The 15,877-nt window shown below is 37.0% G+C and overlaps 1 protein-coding gene across 9 annotated transcripts in view; it reads left to right on the top strand.

The window, feature by feature from the left end:
- The window catches only part of LOC136247174 (uncharacterized), a 44,513-nt gene extending 38,926 nt beyond the window's left edge, over window positions 1–5,587 (top strand). For all 9 annotated transcript variants that reach the window (XR_010697158.1, XR_010697157.1, XR_010697156.1 and 6 more), the window contains one exon: window positions 5,381–5,587. The gene's annotated coding sequence lies outside the window, so the exon portion shown is untranslated. The remainder of the gene's footprint in view (window positions 1–5,380) is intronic.
- The last annotated feature ends 10,290 nt before the right edge of the window (window positions 5,588–15,877 follow it).

The following is a 15,877-nucleotide window of genomic DNA, read 5'->3' as shown; positions in this document are numbered from 1 at the left end:
TAGAGTGGCAGAAAACTTTGTGTATGTATCCTATGTTTAAGGGCTCTTGTGATAGCCTGTACTATTGTAGTTCAGCATACAAATTTTGTGATTCATCTGTTCCGTGCCAATTAAACAATGAGCATTTATAAGCCGATTTTAAAATTATTTGCTCAAGAAACAAGCTAGCTCCCAGCGGCTATGACTCTTTTGGTTTTTCACCTTTTAGCAACTTTACTACAGGGGCTAGCAACACGATTGCGAGCATTGAACAACTTGAAATATCCACTGTACCTGTACATAAAGCTAAAACGTCTTATATGCTTCCGCTACACAATCAACACAAAAATATGCTGTATTAGCTTATAACAACTGTTCTCACGGTAGCTCCCTGAATTTATTAGAGTTGTGCCTTTTAAAGTGATCTTGTGGAAACAAACTAGCATTTAATAGTCTACTTCATCTCAAAAACTATGTGGTGATAGACAACTCACAGAGTTAAGCAACTTAAACAATATTTGAATATATTCTAGGATGGATTTCTTGAGATATCCAAGAGAGAAGCTTGCAAGGTTAATAAATTCAGGCAGCTACTTGTGCATAACAGTTGTTATAAGTTACTATAGCATATTTTTGTGTTGATTGTGTAGTGAAAGTATATAAGAAAATGTTTCATCTTAGATTATTGAATGGTGGAAAATTTGAGTTTCAATGCTCGTGACTTTTGATCCCGTCCGGATTTAAACTGTCTAGGCTGTGAATTTACTAGAGTTTTGACAAAGTGATGTGGTAAGGACATGATTAATAGCCCAGCAGTCTGACAGTGGTTTGAAGTGAGCGGCCTTGTTCTATAACTTTTTTTGTGGTTGACCACAAACATATTCTTGTAATGCTTCACACAATTACTTCAGTGCCACCTTAATTTTCAAAGGGAAATGTGGAATAACGGAATAAGCAAAATTATCTTGCAGATTGTGCAACTAGTTATACTCTATACTAATCGTACTTTATTTACCTATAACAGCTCTGCATGGCACGCCACAGTGATGGATAAAAAGCAGCTAGGCGTGCATTAAATAGGATGATTACACAACCAATCATCCTAGAATGATCTACCTTAGCTAAACTTGTTTATATATAGTTTTGATTCAAACCTGAAATCCATCTGAAGATAACACACAACCACTGCACTCCACTAACTTGATAGTGTTACTCTAATAAATTCAGTCGGATGCACATGAAGGCCAGCTAACGTAACTCACCAATTAAGGACCACTTAAGGTTTCATCGCTTGTAACTCAGCAGTCCAAAATCAGAGAACAACGAAATTTTCGACGCTACTAGACCCCCTCTCTTCCATTACACATATAAACTCTCAAACCCACAATCTAAAGCACAGGAGAATGGTGATGATTATTGCGGCGGGCGTGCATTTATCAATTATCGACCATCTCATCTATTATTGACTTACATGTAATTATCAGTTACTTATTATGACTAATTCCAAGAAACTGTGAATATCTTGTTATGAATATATAACAATTATGAAACTATGGAAACACTTTAACCACTAACATTAGAAGGGTCTATACCTAAAAGATCAATTCATTTGAGCTAAGAGTTAAAAAGATTTGTATAAATGAATTAGCTGAATCTGCACTTACATACTCCACACACAAAAAGGTCATTGTTATCTAGTAAGCACTGGCTATTCATCCACTTCTTGCACCTTTCATTAGTGCATTCAACCCACTCCCTCAACGACTTCCCAGTGCTGGACAAATCATCTTGGTACTACCCAAAACACACCGCACATTCGTTACTAGTTATCTCCTGGTTTTGGACCCCATATTCGTTATCATCATTACCTGCATCCGTCTCAGAGTCAGAAGATGGGTCAGCTGCTATTAGTGCTGGTTTCTGTACCTTGCTTCCTGTTCTTTTAGACTTTTGAGATTTTTGCTTAGACTTTTCTTCTTTCTTTTTCTTAATTCAGTCTTCCTCTTCTTTTCTTCCTCTTTCTTTTGTCGTTTCCTTTCACGCTCCTCCTTTCTCTTAGCTTTTTTCTTCTCTTCCTGTTTTTTTCTTTCTCAATTAATAGTGCTAAAGACTCAGCACTTGTAAGCACTCTAGCTGTTGATTTTGTCTTCTTGCCTTTTTTAGGTGGTACTTTTTGTTCATCCAAAATTTCCTAAAGCTCTGATACAAATTTTCTAGTGTTAGCTAAACTTGCAGAAAGACTGTAAGACACATTTGGTGATGGATGTGTAATTTCATTGTCTGTGATGACACTATCACTTTCAGTGGTAGAGGCGAAGCTATGATTATTGGTGTCTGGTATAGCGATAATATCACTGCATTGTCCAGCTTGGTCTTCAACTACAGAGGTACTCAGCAAATTTTCTACAGAAGTGCTTTCCAGTGACAAATCTGCTGTACTGCTCACCAGTGACAATCCTTCTGGTAGGACATCAGGGTGGTGCTGTCTAAGCCATTCTACATACAGTCAATCTTCATATATATCATAACCATTTTCGTATCTCATTTCAAACAATATTATCTGTTCTTCACTTGTGGCTGATGGACCATGACCACTTTCTATGCGACTTTCTTCTGATTCATTAGGCAAAGGTTCACTGGGGATTTTCACTGTGGGAGCTTTAGAAATTTCAAATGGCTTAATTGCAACAGGATCAAATGGATAAACGCCAACCTTTCTAAAACCAGACGCAATTGTGCTTGGTTGTATAGCCAAAAACCAAGCCTTGTTAAAAAGCGAGGAGAATTGAAACTTTGCGACTGCTCTACCAGGGTTGTCAACTGTGTATTCATGGCACACTCTAGCCCAATGCTTTTTTAAGGGACCAAAGAAGCTGACATCAAGTGGCTGTGCCACGTGAGTGGTATGGGGTGGTAAGCAAAACAGAATAATCTCATTTTCTGCTGCAAATTTGATGGCCTCCAGTCTATAATGTGAGGAGTGTCCATCTAATTGTAATAGGACTGGTCTAGATGGTGGAATATTTAGCCACTCATAAAACAACTCGTGGTCTGTCCATCCTTGCGGTGACATACCATATTCCGTACCTGGAACCTCTCCCCTTGTCCATTCATAATTTAGGCGTTCACCCTTAAAGATAACCATTGGAGGTAGTATGGTATCAGTAGCATTCGCACAAGATAGGATTGTGATTTGTACTTTGTTACCCGAGAATGGCCTGTGTACCTTTTTAATCCTTTTGGAGTAACACATTTAAATTGTTTGTGGTCAAGTGGCTACTGGACTGATCCATGTTGTAGATGCAGTCAGAATTATTCACTAGCCCATTAGATTCAAGAGTCTTTTTCAGTGACTCAAAGTAGTGGTTGACTGCTTGCTGACTCACTGCTTTGGATCTACAGTGTGAGAGAGGATCTGATGTTCTCAAAGATAGCTCGGAGTGCCTTTTCATAAACTTTTCCCACCATCCCTCACCATTGAATTTGGCCATCAGTATTCCCTCCTGAGCTCGTTTCTTCTCTACCAACCTCTTCACAGACTGTATAACTTCTCTCTTTGTCTTCCCATTCCCCATTTTGCAGCACTCAATCAGGAAGCCAGCCAATTCTTCATCTTCTGCTGTTAGGTAGCCTCGTGGTCCTGGTTTTGTTCCGTGTGTCACCCGTCCAGACAGTCTATTTTTTAGCGTTGTTGGTGGATCTTTATGCTGTGCTGCAGCTTCATTCACTCCCATTTCGTTCGACATGACTGCATTCATGGCTTTAATTATTGACTGATCGTCCCATAGTTTGCATCACTTAACTTCACCAGTATGTTGCTTTGTACTCACTCACATTTTCTTCCATCTTCTCTTAGCAGCATCAGAACGTGTACGTTTAGGCATAGCAAAAGTAGGTAGCAAAAGTAGGTAGAAAAAGGTCTCGTAGTTAACGTTTCCGTAAAGTTGCATAATTAACTGGATACTAGGTGGTCGATAATAGATGCCATGCACTGATCAATAATAGGAGGTGGTCGATAATCGGTGAGTTATTTTAGTTTGGCCTAAGAATAGAATTAGGTTTTGTGTTTTGTAGCAATATCAATTAAGAAGTATATATATAGTAAGTTTAGTGAATGTAGATCATTCTAGGATGATTGGTTGTGTGCTCATCCTATTTAATGCTCGCCCAGCTACTGTTTATCCATCACCATGGCGTACCACACAGAGCTGTTACAAGGTAAATAAAGTACAGAGTATAACAGTATTTGTACAATCTGCAAAAGTTGAGTTTTGCTTATTCTGTTATTCCACGTTATGAAGGTAAATGACCAAGTCAGTTGATTAATTTTTGAGACAAATTCAAATTTTACTGCATCTGAAACAGTTACAAAATTTCTTTGTGTAGAGCGTATTCACAAAAAGCACTTAAAATATGTGGTAATAGCATAATAGACAAGTCCTATATTTTTCTTCTCTGTACCAGACCTGGAATGAGAGCAGCCTATTCGAGGTAAAGGCCTATGTGTGGTAATAACATACTATAGTATGTAGACGTTGAGCTGAATCCTCAAAAACATTTAATAACTGATAGATGCAATTACACATGATCATGAAATTTGGCACACTTGTAGTGCTGCTTGACCCACTAAAATATTTCAAAATCTTTTTGTTCAAAAGTCTGACATAACATTTACGTCCAATCAAAATTTTCACCGTACATTTTGTTTGGGGAAGCCATAAAAGTGTAGTGTCCATTGTACTCTTCCTCAATTTGTTATGAAGCCAAACTGTTGTTGACACGTACCTTTGCCATCACCATTAATCATCTGGTTGGCTGAAATGTTTATTCTCTTTAGGAAAAAAATCCACTTTTAGTTTTTACTGTAGCTGTTTTTCAGGATTCAGCTCATCTTGTACTTATTACAGTATTACTTTGTAGCAAGTCTACTTTCTGATGTCCCATAGAAATTTTGCCTACCAGTTTTAGACATGATGAGCTTAATGGTGGAATATTTCAGAAAGTACTCCAACTATACCATTGGAATTCTAGTATATCATTTTCCACTAATAAGCTGTTACCATACTACCATGAATTGTCTTTCTGTCTCTAGTGTCCGTAAACCATGGGTCAAAACTATACACATTTCACCACATGTTTTTTTTACCACTAAGGATATACTGAAAAGTAGAGTAACTACTGTACAAGGTCATGCTTCTTGTATGTTATTACCCATTCTTAGGTGATAATGGTATTGTCACTAATCTAGTCCAGATCTGGTAGAAAGAAGTAATATGCAAAAAAATTGTATTGTGGTATTGCTATCCACGTGTCTCAAATAAATGCCACATTGGTTTCAAATAAATGCCATATTTGTGATGTAACATGAATATGCAATACACTATGATAATTTATACTATAGGAACAAAGACTCAATGTTTGATAAAGGAAAAAAGAAGAATTAAACAAAGAAGAGAAAGAAGATGATGATGAAATAACACCACCGGCACCAAAAGCTGGAAAGGGAAGGCCAAGAAATTTGATAAATGTTAGTTGTGCAACTGATGGCTAGAACAATGTTAACTTTTAGCCACCTGATAATACCAACAAAGAAAATATAAAGAAAAGAAAGGTATTATTATGTCAAGAGTTAATAATAAGAGAGGAGAGTGTCTAACGCCGTATAGTCCTGTAATAGATGATTGCGCAGAAGTTAAACGGCTTCTTTTCCGCATAACGTACAGACTGGTCAGTATATTTTTGCATTTAACCACAAAGGCTATCCCAGACACAAGGGTGTGCGTTCAACTCGATGTTCAAGTTGACCACGAAGAGCATCGCTCTGTTGCGTAAAGAAGTGTGGCTGTTAACCTCGAAGATAACTCTGGGGGAGAACGTCTGAGAAACCAATAAACACAAACCAAAGGCGGAGTATCGCTTCGAATTTTCACTGCGTCGCCATGTTACCCTACCTTTGAGCATTCTTGAATTGAAGGAGCACTGTTCCCTTTACATACAGCTCAGTCTTTAGTTCAGTCTTCGAATATTCTCGAGGATTCATCACGGTGCGGCTAAACTAATTGCGGTAAGGAAACGAACAAATACTAGAACCCTATACGTTACACGGATAGGAAGCCGTTTAACTTCTGCGCAATCATCTATTACAGGCCTATACAGCGTTAGACACTCTCCTCTCTTATTATTAACTCTTGATTATGTTGTTCCTATAGTTTTCAAATTTGATTTACATAACATATAATCCATGTACAAGTGCAGCAAAAAAGTTTTTGGAATTTTGAAGTACGTAGGGATCGCACTTTGTATTACTGCTCATGAACAAATATTTTTGCTACACTTGTTTGTGTGATTTGATTGTTGTTCACACGTGTTTGTAATTCATTAATTATTTCAAAATTCATCAATCTGCTTTGGTGTACATTGCTATGGAAGCGTAGCTGACTTTAAATTTCACACACAAGTTCATAGTTGGTTCACTGAGTTATGTATGTTCTCGCAACTAAGCCTCAAGGCAGATGTCTTAATTCTTGTTGTACTAAGAGGAAATGTCCTCTTTCTACTCAAAAGACATATTATCCCTTGTACTTCACAAAGCTTCTACATTATTTTTAGTTATAAACATGCTTCAGCACTAGGCAAGCTTTATTATTATTATTAAAATGGTTGTAGTAAAGGACCACACTGCTTTCAATCCACTATTAGAAATTTTAAGTGCCAGCTACTGTTGATGGAAGTCCTACCATGGCCATTAACACTAAACAGAGAAGAGCATTGATTGATGGCAATGGTAAAAAGGTACTATAATGCATGCATTATAGTACCTTTTTAAGTGCCAAAAGTTCAGAAGTGTGAAGCTATTCTGTAAAAGTTGGGTCACAGCTGGAGCCAGTTTGTCTGAACGCTTGTTCAGTTGAAAATGCTGTTTAATATTGTTTGAATTCTGTAGTAGCATGACTGAAGTGTTTTGGGTTGATCCTAATGCACTTTTGAGCTTCATTTTAACCAACCAATACAGTTGTGTTGTTGTGAGAGAAAGAAGGACTGATATTTGTGACTGTCTCAGCTAAAACCTGACTTGTTTGCACACTTACACTTTTGAATGAAATGAAATAAGTAAGTATGTACTGCTTGCTTAAAAAAAAATTTACGGAAACTGTAATTGCACTATTACTCAAGGAATTATTCTCAAATTGATTACACTTATGTACAATCTTATTTGCTTGATCATAGAGAGTTTGAATATCTTTGTTTTGTCTTTGTAGCACGAAGGGTACACACGTAACGTGTGTTTATTAGCAACATAGTAGACATAAATAATGTCATCACTTTACAATTAAAATGCCTTCATACTTGTACATGCCAGAGATAGCACTGTGCCTCAGTTGATGTAGTTTCCTGTACTTTCATAGGTAGGTTTAGGTATCATGATAAATGTGACCAGATCTGCGAAAAAGGGACATAATCGCACAAGCCTGAATTTACTGTATAAAGCATTGAATACATTGGGTGAAATACTTGCGTATTATTGAAAACGATACATACAGCAAGTATAGGGAAAATAAATTATAGACGCTTACAAAAACGGTTGTAACTTACCAACGGATTGAGGTACAGAGCTAAAAGTTTCACCATCGTGTTTGCCATGAACAGGGAATCAATTGCTGGGTAAGTTTTTCCTTTACTCGCCCTTTTTCACTGTATACTAAGGCAAAATTCGTGAAGAAAAATTGATCGAGTATAATTGCTTCAACATAATGTAAACAAACGCTCATAACTTACATATCCTTGGGGCTACTGCAACAAAACAAAGATTTTCTAACTCCTTTTGAGCAGGTGAATACGATGATATCCAGGTTTTTATTGTTAGTCCCTTCCTTCACTAAGAAAGAGGGGTTAAAAACATTTATGGAATTTTTTCCGTTGTTGCTACTTTGTAGGGCTGTAACTCCAAAAGTTATTGGCATATGAAGCTGAAACTTTGCCAGTGGGTACACTTGGCTAAGTATAGATTATACATATGTAATAAACAGGAATTTGAAAAATATGCGATTGTGTCCTGTTTTTGCAATCTGGTCACAAATGTAAGGAACTCGAATTCTTTTAAAAACGTGTTTGCATTTTCTATTAGAAAATACACACGAAAACTTGCTCAAGTTGAATAGTCGCATTTATTACATGGATCATAAACTAATTGTAGCAATAAAAGAAATATTTGTATAGTAATGTTATCATGCTTAAACAAAGTAAAATTGCTAATATTTGGGTGTTTGTAATAATTCCAACAAGAGATGACAAAATATTGTTATGAGAATACTTGTTGAAATGCTCCTTGTTACACGCAGTAAACTAAATGTAAGCAACAACAACTATTATCACTGACACCTGACAATTGTATTGCTTCTGGTTTCACATCATTAATCAAATGATTGTGTATTAGAATATGTTTTAGTGATTTTATGACTGCTATAATAGTCCACCGGTGATTTTGTGACTGTTATATTAGAGTGTCCACTGGTGATTTTGTGATTGTTATATTTGAGTGTCCACTGGTGATTTTGTGATTGCTGTATTAGAGTGTCCACTTGTGATTTTGTGATTGTTATATTAGAGTGTCCACTGGTGATTTTGTGACCGTTATATTAGAGTGTCTACAGTGATTTGGCGACTGTTACATTAGAGTGTCCACCAGTGATTTTGTGAATGTTATATTAGAGTGTCCACTGGTGATTTTGTGACCGTTATATTAGAGTGTCTACAGTGATTTGGCGACTGTTACATTAGAGTGTCCACCAGTGATTTGGCGACTGTTACATTAGAGTGTTCACTGGTGATTTTGTGACTGTTATATTAGAGTGGCCACCGGTGATTTTGTGACTGTTATATTAGAGTGGCCACTGGTGATTTTGTGACTGTTATATTAGAGTGGCCACAAGTAATTTTGTGACTGTTGTATTAGAGTGGCCACTGGTGATTTTGTGACTGTTATATTAGGGTGTTCACTGGTGATTTTGTGACTGTTATATTAGAGTGTCCACTGGTGATTTTGTGACTGTTATATTAGAGTGGCCACTGGTGATTTTGTGACTGTTATATTAGAGTGGCCACAGGTGATTTTGTGACTGTTATATTAGAGTGTCCACTGGTGATTTTGTGACTGTTGTATTAGAGTGGCCACTAGTGATTTTGTGACTGTTATATTAGAGTGTCCACTGGTGATTTTGTGACTGTTGTATTAGAGTGGCCACAGGTGATTTTGTGACTGTTATATTAGAGTGTCCACTGGTGATTTTGTGACTGTTGTATTAGAGTGGCCACTGGTGATTTTGTGACTGTTATATTAGAGTGTCCACTGGTGATTTTGTGACTGTTGTATTAGAGTGGCCACTGGTGATTTTGTGACTGTTATATTAGAGTGTCCACTGGTGATTTTGTGACTGTTATATTAGAGTGGCCACAGGTGATTTGTGACTGTTATATTAGAGTGTCCACTGGTGATTTTGTGACTGTTGTATTAGAGTGGCCACTGGTGATTTTGTGACTGTTATATTAGAGTGTTCACTGGTGATTTTGTGACTGTTATATTTGAGTGTTCACTGGTGATTTTGTGACTGTTATATTAGAGTGTTCACTGGTGATTTTGTGACTGTTATATTAGAGTGGCCACTGGTGATTTTGTGACTGTTGTATTAGAGTGGCCACTGGTGATTTTGTGACTCTTATATTAGAGTGGCCACAGGTAATTTTGTGACTGTTATAGTAGAGTGGCCACTGATGATTTTGTGACAGTTATGTTAGAGTGTTCACTGGTGATTTTGTGACTGTTATATTAGAGTGGCCACAGGTAATTTTGTGACTGTTATATTAGAGTGGCCACTGATGATTTTGTGACAGTTATATTAGAGTGTTCACTGGTGATTTTGTGACTGTTATATTAGAGTGGCCACAGGTAATTTTGTGACAGTTATATTAGAGTGTTCACTGGTGATTTTGTGACTGTTATATTAGAGTGGCCACAGGTAATTTTGTGACTGTTATATTAGAGTGGCCACTGATGATTTTGTGACAGTTATATTAGAGTGTTCACTGGTGATTTTGTGACTGTTATATTAGAGTGGCTACAGGCGATTTTGTGACTATTATATTAGAGTGTTCACTGGTGATTTTGTGACTCTTATATTAGAGTGGCCACTGGTGATTTTGTGACTGTTATATTAGAGTGTTCACTGGTGATTTTGTGACTGTTATATTAGAGTGGCCACTGGTGATTTTGTGACTGTTATATTAGAGTGTTCACTGGTGATTTTGTGACTGTTGTATTAGAGTGGCCAGTGGTGATTTTGTGACTCTTGTATTAGAGTGGCCACTGGTGATTTTGTGACTGTTATATTAGAGTGGCCACTGGTGATTTTGTGACTGTTGTATTAGAGTGGCCACTGGTGATTTTGTGACTCTTATATTAGAGTGTTCACTGGCGATTTTGTGACTGTTATATTAGAGTGTTCACTGGTGATTTTGTGACTGTTATATTAGAGTGTTCACTAGTGATTTTGTGACTGTTATATTAGAGTGTTCACTGGTGATTTTGTCACTGTTATATTAGAGTGATTTTGTGACTGTTGTATTAGAGTGGCCATTGGTGATTTTGTGACTCTTATATTAGAGTGGCCACAGGTAATTTTGTGACTGTTATATTAGAGTGGCCACTGATGATTTTGTGACAGTTATGTTAGAGTGTTCACTGGTGATTTTGTGACTGTTATATTAGAGTGGCCACTGGTGATTTTGTGACTGTTATATTAGAGTGGCCACAGGTGATTTGTGACTGTTATATTAGAGTGTCCACTGGTGATTTTGTGACTGTTGTATTAGAGTGGCCACTGGTGATTTTGTGACTGTTATATTAGAGTGTTCACTGGTGATTTTGTGACTGTTATATTAGAGTGTTCACTGGTGATTTTGTGACTGTTATATTAGAGTGTTCACTGGTGATTTTGTGACTGTTATATTAGAGTGGCCACTGGTGATTTTGTGACTGTTGTATTAGAGTGGCCACTGGTGATTTTGTGACTGTTGTATTAGAGTGGCCACTGGTGATTTTGTGACTCTTATATTAGAGTGGCCACAGGTAATTTTGTGACTGTTATATTAGAGTGGCCACTGATGATTTTGTGACAGTTATGTTAGAGTGTTCACTGGTGATTTTGTGACTGTTATATTAGAGTGTTCACTGGTGATTTTGTGACTGTTGTATTAGAGTGGCCACTGGTGATTTTGTGACTCTTATATTAGAGTGGCCACTGGTGATTTTGTGACTGTTGTATTAGAGTGGCCACTGGTGATTTTGTGACTCTTATATTAGAGTGGCCACTGGTGATTTTGTGACTGTTGTATTAGAGTGGCCACTGGTGATTTTGTGACTCTTATATTAGAGTGGCCACTGGTGATTTTGTGACTGTTATATTAGAGTGGCCACTGGTGATTTTGTGACTGTTGTATTAGAGTGGCCACTGGTGATTTTGTGACTCTTATATTAGAGTGTTCACTGGCGATTTTGTGACTGTTATATTAGAGTGTTCACTGGTGATTTTGTGACTGTTATATTAGAGTGTTCACTAGTGATTTTGTGACTGTTATATTAGAGTGTTCACTGGTGATTTTGTGACTGTTATATTAGAGTGGCCACAGGCGATTTTGTGACTGTTATATTAGAGTGTTCACTGGTGATTTTGTGACTGTTATATTAGAGTGGCCACTGGTGATTTTGTGACAGTTATATTAGAGTGTTCACTGGTGATTTTGTGACTGTTATATTAGAGTGGCCACTGGTGATTTTGTGACTCTTATATTAGAGTGTTCACTGGCGATTTTGTGACTGTTATATTAGAGTGTTCACTGGTGATTTTGTGACTGTTATATTAGAGTGTTCACTAGTGATTTTGTGACTGTTATATTAGAGTGTTCACTGGTGATTTTGTGACTGTTATATTAGAGTGGCCACAGGCGATTTTGTGACTGTTATATTAGAGTGTTCACTGGTGATTTTGTGACTGTTATATTAGAGTGGCCACTGGTGATTTTATGACAGTTATATTAGAGTGTTCACTGGTGATTTTGTGACTGTTATATTAGAGTGGCCACAGGTAATTTTGTGACTGTTATATTAGAGTGGCCACTGATGATTTTGTGACAGTTATATTAGAGTGTTCACTGGTGATTTTGTGACTGTTATATTAGAGTGGCCACAGGTAATTTTGTGACAGTTATATTAGAGTGTTCACTGGTGATTTTGTGACTGTTATATTAGAGTGGCCACAGGTAATTTTGTGACTGTTATATTAGAGTGGCCACTGATGATTTTGTGACAGTTATATTAGAGTGTTCACTGGTGATTTTGTGACTGTTATATTAGAGTGGCCACAGGTAATTTTGTGACTGTTATATTAGAGTGGCCACTGATGATTTTGTGACAGTTATATTAGAGTGTTCACTGGTGATTTTGTGACTGTTATATTAGAGTGGCCACAGGCGATTTTGTGACTATTATATTAGAGTGTTCATTGGTGATTTTGTGACTGTTATATTAGAGTGTCCACCAGATTTTGTGATGTTATTGTGTCCACTGGTGATTTTTTGACTGTTATATTAGAGTGTCCACTGGTGATTTTGTGACTGTTATATTAGAGTGTCCACCGGATTTTGTGACTGTTATATTGGATTGGTCACCGGTGATTTTGTGATTGCTATATTAGAGTGTCCACTGGTGATTTTGTGACCATTATATTAGAGTGGCCACAGGTAATTTTGTGACTGTTACATTAGAGTGTCCACCAATGATTTTGTGATTGTTATATTAGAGTGTCCACTGGTAATTTTGTGACTGTTATATTAGAGTGTCCACCGGTGATTTTGTGACTGTTTAATTAGAGTGTCCACCAGTGATTTGGCGACTGTTACATTAGAGTGTCCACCAGTGATTTTGTGGCTGTTATATTAGTGTCCACTGGTGATTTTGTGACTGTTATATTAGCATATTAGAGTGTCCACCAGTGATTTGGCGACTGTTATATTAGAGTGTCCACTGGTGATTTTGTGACTGTTATATTAGAGTGGCCACCGGTGATTTTGTGACTGTTATATTAGAGTGTCCACTGGATTTTGTTATGTTATATTAGAGTGTCTACTGGTGATTTGTGACTGTTATATTAGAGTGTCCACTGGTGATTTGTGACTGTTATATTAGAGTAGAGTGGCCACAGGTGATTTTGTGGCTATTATATTAGAGTGATTTTGTGACTGTTATATTAGAGTGTTGATCAACTTGTCAATTGAAAACTGCACATAATTCAAATGGTTTCAACAATTAAAGCCCACATTAAATAATAATATCTTAGAAATGAATTTCTAGATTTGCTGTGAGATTTTACATGTTGAAATACTCCTTGTTACAGACAGTAAGGTCAATAGAGGAGTACTAGTTTTATCATTGTAAATGACTTTACACATGGCACGTGGCGAATCCAGAAGCTGACAGGGGGGGAGGCACTAAAATGCTCAGATCCACACCATTAAAAAGAGAACCCATTCAGAGGTAGCTAGTGTATAGTTATAGCTACAGTCTGTTATAGTTGATGTCACACATACGTAGTAGCAAATAGTCACCTGTCAGTATTGTTTCACTGTTGAATGTACACCATTGTAGAAGATTGTGAATAGTGTTACACCGATAATCGGATTGGTTATCAGAAAAACCATATAACATCGGTATCAGACCGGCACCACACTGAAAAAAGCAGCAGATACAGATATGTGTATGTATTTAAAAATACATGATCATGTACACCCATTGATGTTTACAAATGCATTTAGTTGCATTTCTTGCATCACGAATGTTATTATTACTGCTTCAGTGTACTGTCAGCTGTTGTAGCAATACTGCTGCTATACCTAAATTGATCCTTCACAATCAAATTTCTAGTAAAAATTGCTACAAAATAGATATGATCTGCTATATCAGATCAGTTACATTTACTGGCTTGAAAACATTTTTCAATATCGGTTATCATAATATCGGCAAAATCTCATATCGGTGCAACACTACTAGTTGTGAACTGTTACAAAAGCTAGTAATGGCTTGGACTCCTACCAAATAATAATTATTTTTAGAGGTGCTCACTACACAAGAAGGTGCTGGGAAAGTTTGGTTTTGCTGTAAAGGAAGAAGATATGCAAGCTAAAACTGTTTAATATGTCAGTAATTCTTGAGCAATAAACTGATTTAAGCTTTACTGGCATATCAAAGAGTTATATAACAATTCTAAAAGGAAATTACAGGGGTATGGAAGCATTTGCCCCAAATGTCCCATGCTGGATCTGCCATTCATTGTTCAGTGCCTGCCAACAGAATTCAAATCTTTTAATTTTATATTTGAATGCTCCCAAATCAGTACATTTTCAACTTTTATACAGTGTATGCACTAATGTCACTATACATTGTTATGACTATTATAATATCCATTGTGATAGTGAGTTTTCTACTATTGATCCTCACTATACTACAGTACATGTATGGTGATTTTGGGTAATATCTGCAAGAACTATGTATATGTGACTGGATTTTGGAAAAGCGATCCAAATCGCACATTAGAAGTTTTGAGATAAATGGATTTAAAGAATTCACGCCAGCATAACTCTCCAAGGATAACAAGCACGCGTATGAAGCTTACACCAAAGATGCATCAATCTGTTACCTTTCAGACCACTTCCAGTACTTTGTAGCTGCTTGTAGAGTTTCCTGCCAAATAAGATATAAAATCTGAGCTGTTGGACGAGCGAAGTAGTACCACGAGTGCTCACAACGGGGTAGGGGTGGTGGTAGTGGGATGGGCAAGGGTTAAACCTCAAAATGGATACAGACCACGATTGAGTCCAGAGACGAGATTACAGGGCTGTACTGGCTCCTTTAGTGGCTGATATATAGCAAAATCCAAAGAAAAATGTCTTGCTGACATTATCAGGCTGTCCACCAGTAAACAACTGGCAAGCCAGGTCCTTCACAAGGCCTAAAACAGCCACTCGAGCTCTACACACTATCCAGAAAAGACGCCTGTTAAAACCAGCCTCAAGTAGTTTGAGTGGTACTGAGTGTCAAAGCTACTAGTATGATAGGGTAGTTATTCACTGGAGGTGTTAGTTTGATTTTGCCTGATGTGCGATTTGGATCGGTTTTGTAAAATCTGGTCACATATGTAGTTTTGTTATCTACTGTTGTAATTTATATCTATTCTCTGTACAGGTATTAATGGATCAGCTTGACAACTTATCAATGTACATCAGTCACTCTCTTGGGGTAACGTTAAATGGTGAAGGATATTGAGGAGTCATAATATTGTGCATACAGTATACTAGAAATGTTTTGGTGTATATTATAACCTGCTTTGAACAACCATTGAAATGCTAATGTGGACATTTTGACCTTTGGAAATGTAACACACTTGTCATCTGCTAATGCATATACTGTATGTTGCTTGAATAGATATCACATACTAATATTGTAAGGTAGTATACTAAAAGACAACTTACATGTATAATGCCATAATTATGCGACTGGATCTGTAAGAACTCCACACGTTAGGGCAATTTAGGGCGTTAGGGCAATTCTCTTGTAGTAAACTGAAATGATAAGATTTGATGGTTGAATGTACCTAGATTATTGTAACAAGGTACCATTCAGCAGTTGTTCTTTTTATTCATTATACAAGAGCAAAGGCTGTACCTATACCTATATTTGATCATATATATAGTCACTTCAGAAACACACCACTGCTAACACATCAGTACTATACAGTGTTGGAAGGCAAATTTGTCCCAATATAATATGTTGCACATGCACAACTCATGTCTA

The sequence above is a fragment of the Dysidea avara genome, chromosome 2, assembly GCF_963678975.1.
Source record: "Dysidea avara chromosome 2, odDysAvar1.4, whole genome shotgun sequence".
NCBI classification, from domain to species: domain Eukaryota; kingdom Metazoa; phylum Porifera; class Demospongiae; order Dictyoceratida; family Dysideidae; genus Dysidea; species Dysidea avara.
Note: the sequence above shows the minus strand (reverse complement) of the source record. Positions and strands in the feature narration are given on the sequence as shown.